Genomic DNA, 12,632 nt, shown 5'->3' on the forward strand with positions numbered 1-12,632 from the left:
ATGTGTAAATGTAAGGCAGGGTGTTGTCGATAAAGGATATGCATGATCAGCCAACCTTGTCTCAGACAAATCCATCCATCCATCCATCCATCCATCCATCCATCCAGACAAATTGTCTCAGACAAATAACATATTTTAATGTCATCTTTACACAGAAGCAATATGTTCCTATCTTTCCTTGTATCAGCAGTGAAACTCCATCCCTTCCTCCTGTCTTGTTCCCACCTTTCCAGTTCAGTCCAGTTGTGTTTTGAAAGGGTGGATATATTCACTGTTATTGTATGATTTCACTGAATCTCTCCTCCCAGCCTTTGAAGCAGGGAAGAGCTGACCGAAGCTGAGTGATCCCTGCTGTAAGCCCCAGTCTGGGCAAGACCTGAGTCAATCCCACTACCAGGACTCTTCCCTCTCCCTCATACCCATCCACATTCTTCCTGCTCCTTCATGCAACTGGAACAAATTTATATCAGCTTAACAGATTTTCAATGCACTTTTGAGGCGCACATAAGGTCGCTAGCCTGTTGAAGTTGCCCTAAGGGTATTTGTCCTGGTTGGGGCCTTTGAAAATAAACAAGAGGACAGAGGAGCTTAGTCTTGTGAAGCGGTGAGATTTCAGGGGCAGAGGAAAACAACAATTACCCAAGGCGCTATGGACATTAAGTGCTGAATGAGAGCTGTCCAGAGGTAGGGCTAAACGGGAGTAATAGAAAAACGGGAGTAATAGAAAAACATAAATAAACTTAATCTGACTCTGCACTAACCTCCTTTGTCAAAGTGTTACCATTGGGTTGGAGGTGGGTTTCCGTCAGCTTGGCTCTCTCTCTCTCTCTCTCTCTCTCTCTCTATTCAGTTTTCACACTATAATTATGGAGTCTTACGCTCGTATAAAGCCTTATTGGTACAACCAAGGCTTCTTTTTCACTCAACAACGACCTGAGGTAGCCGAAAACAATAGTGCGTGTGTTTATGAAACAGTGCAGCTGCAAGGGGATAGTGTATCAGTCCAACAACATTGAACAGGATTGCAAAACGCTGTGTTTACTCTTCATCCGCCTCCTCGTCCAGGCTGTTTAATTCCTCTACTCTTTCGAGGATTTGGCAACGGGCCCGATGGGCCTTGAAAGCTCCAATGTCCTTTGACTGATGAGCTCATGCAGGCTTTAGATCCTCTGCAACACACTGAGATAAAGTAGTCTTCTACTTATGCATCTCCTCTTTTGAACTCCCTTGTCCCTAAATTATTTACTTTTTCCCTTCCTTATGTTTATTCAGAATCAGAGCTTGCTCGCACACACCCCTATTAACATATACACACTTCAGAGTGAACATAAGGTATCCCCTGTGAAAAAATGCATTTGGGATTGTGTTTTTTTTCCCCGTCCTAATTAACACCGCAGTTAATGTCCTCACAAAGGTCAGATTGCTGTAAAAGACAAAAACGTTGTTATTCCCCCCTATGTGCCTCCATGACCTTGTAATTAAACAAGAACTACAAAAGCTGTGGCAACCTTTAATTTCTGCCCACCAGCACAAAATACCTAACACCAGAGCAGTGATGACAGTTTACAAAGTCTTGACATTTTTAGGTTATTTTAAGATAACTGCTCACTACACATTTTCTGTGTGATGCTATGAGCACACACACATAAATGATGGCCATCAGTAGCAAACTCCCCTCACTCTGACTCCTATTTGGTGTTTGAGGGCATGCAAACAATTGTGATTCTAGGAAGTGGCGGATATCACTGCAGGCCAATTGGCCCTGCACAGACACGCACAGTAAGCACAGCAAGGAAGAGCCTTGGCCTTGTCACTGCTATAATGTTGTGGCTCACTGGTTCACCATGAGTTCCTAATGACCCAAACAAATACATCCTCTATCCCTGTGTGCATCATCTGCCTGGTTTTTGCAGCTATTGATTCTATTCTCCCCTTTCGTGCCATAGCATGTGCCAGTGTTGATTGGGGATGTTTATGAGCAATTAACCAACAATTACGGTTGTCGAGCTTGCACCATTTGCATAAGAATGTTTTTTTAATTGTGTTTGCGCTAGCATCCAAGCATGAGAAGGCTTTTGTCACAAGAAGACTGGCTGTGGCACTCAAACATAGTGACCAGAGGATATTGAGTGTATGTATGTGCATTTCAGTATGCGAGCATGTACGTGTGCCAGGTCCCAAACATACAAATTAATGAAATATGAATCGTCTTTAAATTTTCATCATTTGAAGTTAAATACCCTTTCAGTTATTATTTTTATTTAATATGTTTACTGTGTGGCATTGAAAGAGTGTACTGTTTTAATTATCTATTAATCAAGTAACAACAGTCGTTTAAATCATTAACAGGGGAGACATTTCCTGTATTATTTTTCTGGGCTGTCACATTACTCTGACACAGACGTCATATTGCAGCATGCCTTGACCAATTATTATGGGAATACTGTAACTGATAAACAACATAAATCAGGTCTGGAATTTACTACAAATTCTTCCTCAGGCACAGTCTTTATTTTCACTTAAGTACTTTGTTTTACTCAAAAATGACTCATGTTGCATCAGTAAGAGTTTTCTTTGTGAACAGTCTATATTTATTATTTATGGATATTTAGTTTAGTTGAATTTATTTGATATTACGAGAGGAAGGATCGCCACAACTATGGCAATGACAAGTATAAGACAATAAAGAGTTATTTATACTGTTTGATGTAAACCAACATAATTCATACCTTTATCATCATCAATAAAATCACTAACATCCCAAAAAATAAATTATATAAAGAAAAAACTTATACAAATTTAAACTGGGTTGGAAGGCATTTCCAATTAGCCATAATTCCACCTTTCTCTTTACAATTGTAGTTACTTTTATTTATTGTGCAAAATAGTATATCAACGACGTTTCATTTATGGGATTGTTCCGGTGCCACCGGAGGTTCCGCCGGATGTCCCTCATTTTCGGCCGGATGTCCCTCACTTTCCGCCTTCTTGCAGTTTCTGTCATATATTTGTCACAGTGGTTGTAAGCAGCCGTGGCTCACCCGTAACGTCATCAGTTTGCGTGTATTAGCGATGTTAGCCAGCGACAGTCGGAATCACATCACCGGCTGTGTCTCAATTCTTTTTGTGAGTAACTAACTTGAGTACTCTTAGTATATAATTTAATGCGAGCACATGAATGTTGAAATGATTGAAAATGCCCATCCTTACTACGTTAGCTGTGATAGAAATGAATGAAACTCAACGTTTACCTGTTAGGAGGAAATTAGCTTTTGGGCTCTAAGCTGCTCCATCTTTTAAATGCATTTCCAATATGTAATTGTGTTTTACCACATCTCTGGTCATGCAACTGTTGAGTTTTTTTATAGGGCAGATAGAGTGAATCCATCTCTGTTGATCCAGTTTGTTTGGTCGCTGCTACCATAGCTGCAGCCAGCACGTTGTTTTTGCGTGTTTGCGTTTCATGTCTGGCAACCCAGGTGTCAAAATGGGCAGTTGACAACAAAATAAAAACAGACATTTAGTATTGTTGTCAGAGAAGATAGTATTTCAACTAAGCATGTTTCCTTAGTATCTGACGACATATTGTGGTAATTTTTTGATTAAAGCAACACTGGCTGTTGTCCGGTGGGCATTATGGTTTTCTAAACTCTACAAATGTGGTCCACTGAGATACGCTGAGCTCCATAATGTCAAAATACTGCAGCTTGCTGGTATGCAATGTGTCATCTTGGCTCTGTCACTCGTGATGTTTCTTTCTCCGTTTCTTTTCTGTATTGGAATAAAATCAGAGTTTCTGCTCACTGGTTGTCCAGCTTCTGCTGCTATTTCAGAGGAGTACAGTCAAAGTGAAGCAAGTCACTCTGGGCCACACAAAATCCCACATGCACATACATACTCAGACCTGCTCTTAAATATATAGATAACCATATATAGATAGTCATACATGCATAGACACTGACTAGGACAACTCACAGGAACCCACTCACCTTAGTTGGCAGGACTGTGAGTTATCCTCCAGAGCACGCACATTGTTGGCTGGTGGAGGAGCTGAGGAGGAGGGAAGACGTGCTCTGGTCCCATCTCCAGTCTCCTTCAATATTTCATAAGGAACCTTTCTCCTGTCCCCTGGAGCCCGCCCGGCCTACCCCTGCATGCAGCTTCAATTCTTTATTCCACCACTGCAAACAGCTGTCACTCGTCTCCCGACAGGAAATAAAGGAAGTTCCAAAAACCCTTTTGCATACTTTTACTAAACTATTTGCCCTGATCATTCATTTCCTCTGGGCTTCCCGCTGTGTTATGCTTTGTGCCGCCTTGGGAGTCAGATAAACTGTTGGATTTATGTTTGGCCTACTGGCAATAAATGTTGTGGTCAGTAAACAGGCACAGTAAGCCTGGTAGCTTCATGCAATAAGAAATTCCTAGCATTTCAGGTAATGGGTGGAATTACTCAAATATTGGATTTAATATGCAACTGTCCACTATACTGAGTATACAGAAACAACGTGTAAACCTATCTAGGGAATTAGAGGAAAAACCTGGTTGAGAGTGATTATTATTTTAGACTGTGTAAACACAATTAGCCCATCTCTAAAAATCTGTACATCTCTTAAAGATGTATGGAGACGCTCTGGGAACAACAGCCAGTCACTGGGTAAAAGAAGCTAACGTTAGCTATCTGGCTGTGTAGCCAACACTATGTTGGGAAATAAGAATAGACATAGAAAACACAAAAAAGCACATTTACTGCTTTTTTTCATGCTTTCTCCCCTTTGACCAACTTTGTTTTTTTCTTTGGCTCAGCCTCACCATCAGGGGGGTCAAAGGTTACAGATGGCCCCGGACCAAGGCCCGGAGGGAGGGGGGGGGGGGGGCCATGCAAAGGTTTATGGTTGACCCTAAAATGGAATCAAGTACAACATTTTCCTGACAAAACAAGTTATTTGTATTTACATCAAAAGTACACATTGTTATAATTAAAACACATCACTCATCTGAACCTTAGATGCTAAACTTCATTTAATTAAATATAGGTTGAATCAAATCAAAAAAATCTCATCTAACATGAAATTTCAAAGATAAAATGTAAAATTGCATTGAAAATCAAAGAAAAAAATCCATCCTAGTCTGGTTGTGGATATGTAATTATGAAGGACGAATCAAACATTTTTCAGAATCATGGTCTTTTTATATTTGTGTGCGTGTACAGCTAGAAAGTGCACACAACAATACAACCCTGAGCTTTAAATAGTGAATCATGTTAAAAATTTAAATTACTCTTTTGGGAGCATAGTGATTCAGCAGTTAGCGCTGTGTCCTCTCAGCTGGAAGGTTCTGGGTTTCAAGCCCTGTAACAAAATACAGGAGATTTTATCCTGTCCTACCACAAAAGGCAAGCCACTTATCACACATTCTGTGAAATAAATATTATTTTATTTACTGACAGGGCAAAAAAAACATTATATTTATGGTGTACTTGGGACAAACATCTAATGGTTTTAAATTGCTGTATGGTTTTGCCAGCAGGCAGAAAGCTTTATGACACCCGGGTTGAAGTAAAATGTCAGCAGGCATATTTCACTTGATGCATAAACAACCTCCACTGGCCTCTGCCTAATTATTTAGGGGATTTATACAACCCATCATAAGTATGTTTGTGTTTCTGACAGCTTCCTCTATTTTGCAACAGGAGGATTTTCGATCATGTGTATTTAAGAGCATATTTGCAGTAATATATTTTTTTTTATTAAACTGCATATATATGATTTTTGACCACTAGAGAGTAGACATACTATAAAAGGTTGTTACAGCTAACTCATTAGCATATATCAGCACTGAATCGTGTCGTGTTTCTAGCCACCTGGTGAGTCCGATGTTCATTCACCTTTAAGCTCTAGTTTGGTTTCAACCACTACCTGGGTCTGAAGCTTGCTAGCTGGTCATCTTTTCTCACCAGTCAACAGTTAAAGGTGCAGTAGGTAAGACTTATAAAACTAACTTTCTGTCATATTTGCTGAAACTGACCTATGTCAGTAGAACTACATGAAGCAGGTCATTTAAAAAAAAAAAAAAATCTGGCTCCTCTGGCATCAGCCTGTACAGCCTGTAGTGCGATTTGCAAAAAGCCACCGCTCTCTGTTCAGATGCGCCAATCAGGGCCAGGGGGGGTGTCTAACTGCGTGTCAATCACTGCTCATGCACTCATGTGCTCATGCATTCATTCTCCCTTGTGGGGGGAGGGGCTTATGAGACCGTTTTGGGCTTTAGCAGAAAAGGGGGGAGGGACTGAGAAGTTGTCGATGTTCAAATCTTTTGGCTAAGTCCTGGTTCTTCACAATCTTACCTACGGAACCTTTAACTTTGTCTCTCACGGTTCTTGCTGCTAGCAGGTAAGATGAAATGAGATGAGAACTGTAAGACTCAATCATATAGCTTATGTGAGGGCTGGAGAACCAAAATAATGAGCTAAAAGACAATTAAGATATATTTATAAAAAGTGAATTGTTAATGTGTTCAGCACTATGAGCTGTGAACTTCTTATTTTTTGTTTGCATTAAAAACTATTACTTATGGGAGTACAGAGTGAAGGCTACCACTAGAAAATAATGTAGGCCTACCATAGCTGTTAAAAATTTATTTTTTAAGAATAATGTGCGATTATACACCAAACTTTGAAATTGCTAAGCAAAGATATTTAAATGTTTCCATGATCATCTTGAAATTTGGTTGATATTAAAACTTTCTGTATGTTTTCTTTGTAAGACAGATCTTTCCACTTCGTCTTTTACACAAAACATAACGCACATCTTCAGGAAATACTCTTTATCAGATGGAGCCTGTCTGTGTATTTGTCATCGTTATATTTCGCTGGCCTGTCTCCTCCAGGCTTCCTCTCCTTTGAGGCGGGGGGGAGGGGATGAGACACAGATATGCCGCCCCATAAAGGACCTGATCACAGAGATGAAGGAATGAGAGACAATCAAAGATAAGAGAATAAAAGAGATGAAAAGATGAAAGGAAGTAATCGCTGCGTCACCAGCTGAATCGCACATTAGATCAGACCACATTCTTAGAAACGCCCCAGTATTATGGGAAGCCAACGAGCTGTGTGTCTTTCCCATCCAAATTTTCTCTCTGCATTTGGCGCCTCTCACTTTATGCATCCCTGCACTCTTGGTGACCATCGCATTTCCATGAGCTCTACACAGGCCAAGTCAACGAATTAGAGGCACATTTGCGGCTTCTGGAGCATTCTGTAACGTAGATGACAGTAGAGAGGCATACATAATGCTGTGACTGCCTGTCAGTCACCCCACTCCTCTCTCCCCACTACAGACACTCCAGGCTGAAGATCTCTGTCCCATTCAACGTGAGAAACAAGCCTAAGTGTTTTTAAGTCAGCATCTGTGGTTACAATCTATCTGGAATTTGAACTTACGGAGTGACAAGGTCACAAGATAAGATGTAGTGCGCTTGTAAATAATAAATACCATTGGTCTCAAGATGAGGGATGAGGTGACTGGTGACTGTCCGGCCATGGAGGGGGGAGTGTAGTTCAACTTCAAATCACAGCAAACTCTGTTCTGGAGTAAACCTTCAGACCATTGTAGCGGAAACATGAGTCTGCTTCTGTCAAGACACGTCAGATTCGCAGAAATCCTCACAGAGCTGGGAGGGATGGGAAAGGAGAGTGAGGTGAACAAGCAAGCATGGAGCGAGGAAAAGAAATGAAGGAATAAAATGGCTAAAGAAGTGTTAGGGGAGAGGGATTGATTTCATAAACCCTTTACCCCCTACCCCATCTCACCCTGTGCAACCCTCCAAGGTTAGGTCTGTCCATCTGGCATGTGGACTATATAGGCCAGAAGGAAGGAAACGGCAGGGGAAGGAGGATGAGAGCGAGATACCTTCCCTGCTCAGCTATTATTCTTTGTTAACCAGTTTTTAGCACTGCTCAGCCTCTCTGGTGGTTTTCATTAAGAAAGGAATCACCTTGGTTTTGCCAGGACCCCTAATCAAAACCAGACGCGTTGGAGTTTTAATTGAAGCAAGATGGACCTCCACGTTGTACACAACTGGCTTAATGTGACAACTTATCCCATCACTACAACAGTGTTTCCCAACGGACCGGGGAGAAAAACATCCCCTCAGTGAGAGAAATCTAGGGGGTTTGTTAATTTCCCTCTGATTTCAGAGGACTGTTATTGTTGAAACAACTCCAGACTGCTATTTACTACCACATCAGCTTCTCCTTCTGCGTTACATTATTTGCATTGCGTTTGAGTATCGTCTCTTCCTTCGCCGGCTAATGTCAGGAACATTAGTACAGTACCATGGCGGCATGTGTCTGGTTCTGGCTGTTTTTGAAGCCTGAGCAGAGTGGAGCTTGGCAGTGGGAGAGCGAGGAACACATTGTGTGACTGTGTGTCCAGTGCTAGCCAGCTCTCTGGGCAGGGGAGCTTGCTTTTAGCTGAAAGAAAACAAGAGTCTGAATGAAAACGACAAGCTCAGAGCTGAGGATGTTTTTTTAGCTACAGCCAAAGCACCAGTTCCAGTTCTTGCTGTAACCCTGCCATAAAGATAGTGTTTCATTCAGCTTTAAGTCTTTATATAACCAAGGCCACTACTGACTTTTCCTCTTATCTCTCATATGTTGACAGTTCAGTTGAACCAAAAAAATTACGCAGGGACAGATAATCTACCTGCTTCCTTCTCTCTCCCTGCCCCCTTTTCCCTAATCCCCTGAGAGTGTTTGGATTACTTTGAAAAGCAATATTAATAATTTGGAAATGTGGCTGCTCCGGCTCCTGCTGTGTGCTTTTCTTTCTTTGCTCATTTCCTTCTCAAAGCTCTCTTGATGTGGGGCTTGTGCTGTTTTCAGAGGAGGGTGAGACCTCTGTGAGTTATTACCCACTATACACCCTCTCTAACCTCTGAGACTAAGGTTAATGGTAAACTTTCCATATGAAACCATAAAGTCACACGTTCTTCATATATTGGGTTAAAGCATGTGTGGGATAATAATGTGATAGAGATGTTACGTGGGGGGAAGCTGTATGAAGTTGCTTTGTGCGCAAATGAACACAAGGAACATGTCATCAGCTACAAATCGTTTCCCACCCAAGTCAATGAACTGTCTAGCATTCAGAAACCAAAGTCACCAAAGCCATGATCACAGGCATGAGCAGTATCCTCTGCGGGACGGTGATAAGGGGGAGGCAGTGACAGAGACTGCATTTGAACAGTAAACCCTCCTTATCAATGCATATTCAACGTAATTACTGATCATAAATCAAAGAGGCAAATGCCGGTATTTCATGTTTGCCATCGATGAGCAGCATTCAATTTCCCCTCCGATCCATCACTCCCTAATGTTTCACCTTGAGATCGCTTTCACTCTTCCTGCAACATATCTATAAAAACATAATTTTTATGCTCTCTCCTTTCCCCCTCTGCCCGGTCTCTTCCCACCATGTGTGCTGCAGTGCAGCTGTGTGCGAGCAGTGATGGAGGGAGAGATGGAGGGAGGCCCAGACGAGAGGGGCAGGGAACTGGCAGATTATTAGTAAGACAGAGAGAGAGCTAAGGGCTTCAATATGTCCCATAGCATTTCAAGTGGTACAGGGTGAGTCGGTGAAGCCAATTTAGTCCACCACAAGGAGAGAGTGTTTGTGTTTGCTGCGTTCACACTCTCACTCCTCAGACCGTCTAGCCTGACGTGGTCATACTCAGATTCTAGTCAGACCTCGAATTTTGTGGGCGGGGCTAAGTTCGGCTGGCATCCAGGCTACAGACCCTCTTCACTCCTAACCCTAATACCATCCAGTTCCCCGCCTCAATTTTACCCTAAGCAGGTCAGCTGCTGTGTATCACGTGAAACGAGAATGTTATTTTCAAGAAAAAGTTTGTGTTTTACCCACAGAACTTCACTGCAAGCCTCACATGTGGGGAAATATTTAATGTGACCTTCATGTTTTTATGATGATTAGTATAGCATGCAAGCAGACGATCCTTCAAGGCTAAAGGTATTGAAGTAGTCAATTCATTGAGTCTGTGTGTGTGTGTGTGTGTGTGTGTGTGTGTGTGTGTGTGTGTGTGTGTGTGTGTGTGTGTGTGTGTGTGTGTGTGTGTGTGGGGCTTCAAAACATCCTTCGACGTGGGATGGGGATGAGGGGATGCAATGACACTGATGGTGATGAGAGGAGAGGAGGGGTCCCGTCACAACTTTCCAACATACAGTATATACGGCACCGTGACCTTTCAACGCCAAAACGAGAGCGGAGCTACAACCATGGTGATAAGTGACATGAGCAGTTTTTGATGTGCATCCAGATTCATCTACAGTCTTGTGAGATTCTGATCAAAACAGGGAGTGGCGGAGAAGAGTTGTTGGCCTGGCCTCCCTGTGAAGCAGATAGGCCCAAAACAAATAAATCCTAATATAATCCTAGTTGTGGTTAGACACAGCATGAAGAGACTTTTGATCTACCCCTGAAATAAAACACTACTGTACATCTGCCTCAGCGAATGAACCCCTTGATGTTGATTAAATGCCAAAAATATCATGCCGACCACAAAAATGCCTTTGTCAGGTTTTGGATCTTAAGTTTTCCATAGATGGAAGAAGCAGACAGGTCAGTCTGTAGATGAACAACCGATCGTGACACGATGCACCCGCTTAAATGTAGTGAATATGTCTCGTTAGCCTGCTGCTAGCAAGACCCTTGCTAACTCGGAGCTGTTAAAACAAACAGGGAGGTCCCTGAGCACAGCGCTTTGGACAAAGGTTAAAGCAATATCCCCCAGCACTATTCATTTCAGAGAATCCATCCCACTCACCGGCTTTGATCTTCTCTCTCACTCTCTGCCCCTCTTTCTTTCTTTTTTTGCCCTGAGCTGGTGAGGAGGTGGTTGTGTGTGTCTGTGAGTGTGATGAGAAGCAGAGTTCATCGCAAATCCTTGGAAACATCATCTCGCCGACTGCAACAGCCAATGGGACCGCAGGATCTTTCGGTGCCGAAAAAAGCACGGAGCTGAACCCACAATGATAAGTACAAAATAGGCGTAAGCAGTTTGATCTGCAACCAGATTTGAGGCCGTACGTGTGTGTGTGTGTGTGTGTGTGTGTGTGTGTGTCTCTGTAAAGTTCAGCTGCTGAAGGCCCCAGAGGAAAGCCTATCCCTCAGGCTGTTTACCTCCACCAGAGCTGTTTACTTGACCCCCGATGATTTAGATGCATAACCAAATAAAAACAGCCAGGGAAGTTCAAACAGCTAGTGACGCACAAAGGGTGCATGAGGTGGGACAGCACTGTGTTCGATGATGGCTCACAGCTGGAACTCCCTACGTCACCTTCAGCATTAGAGATGAACTAAGTAGACCAGCTACCCATAATCCTATATCAGGCCCTTTTTCAAACACTGAAGAACTACTTGAGCGCTTCATAAATCTTCACAACACATAATTCTTAACATTTCGTGGAAGTCTGTGGGTGCCGGCCAAAAAGTAAATTTCATTGAAGTTCAGCGTTCATGGGAACGGATCATGATTCATAAATTTGCAAAGAGGAGCCTTTTGTAAACTTGTCCAATCTTCCCTTATGTGTGTACATATAATCATGTATACCACCCCTGGGGCGGATTTCATCATATTTCAACATTGCGATCATTTGGCTATTTGTACAAAGTCATTTATGTTTTGACAGGAGGAGTATTGTTGTGTAGCAACGGATCCATTTACATCATTTCTCAATGTTGTAAGCACTTACATAATGCCCCATTCATTTAGATTGAACTGCAGCTCCCTTCAAGGCCCCTGGAACCTGCAGACTACGGGACACACACCCATACGCTCTGTGGATTCATAAAGTTTCTTACATATTTACATGGTAAACCATGGACTGTAAAAATAACGAACCTAGCAGCAGTGATGTCACCCCTTGGTTGGTGGACTACCATTTTGAAGCCTTGAATTAGAAAATTTGGTCGTCACCATCTTCGTTTTTTTAAACCAGACGTGAGGATTCTTGGATGAGAGGTTGTAGCTAGGGGGACTGATGGGGCCAAGCTTGTGTTTTTTATGATTTCAATGGCATTGCGCTATGCTAAACGCTATAGAAGGAAAGTTGCCGAGTGAAGCCAGTCATCCGGCAGAGTTTTACCAGCAGGTAAACGCGATCCTCCAGCTACTGGCGCCGTTCATCTGCATGTACGATGGTACGGAAAGTGCCAGAATTACATAACTACTAGAATTTCGCCAGTTTCCAAACTCTATAATCTTTCATGATAAATACCTAATTGTGATATTAATGCATGTATTGTGTTAGGATATCTTTAGAAAAACAAAATAACACCAACATGTACATTTTAACGAGTTTAATTATACATTTGAGTAGTAGGCCTAATATACTACATGTTTCAATAATTCATATCATGGCATAGTAAACCGTAATTATTTCATAGGCTACATTCATATCTGAAAAATATGGTATGGAAATTCATTCAACATAACAGGCAAATAACACTTAAAGTATCTTATTTGAACATTTATAAGCTAACCTAACCTGGCACTACCTCCGTTTTGGCGTCTGCTGTGGTGCGCTGCGCTGCTTGGACCGTGCGCCACTGCCC

The sequence above is a fragment of the Perca flavescens genome, chromosome 8 (genome assembly GCF_004354835.1).
Source record: "Perca flavescens isolate YP-PL-M2 chromosome 8, PFLA_1.0, whole genome shotgun sequence".
NCBI classification, from domain to species: Eukaryota; Metazoa; Chordata; class Actinopteri; order Perciformes; family Percidae; genus Perca; species Perca flavescens.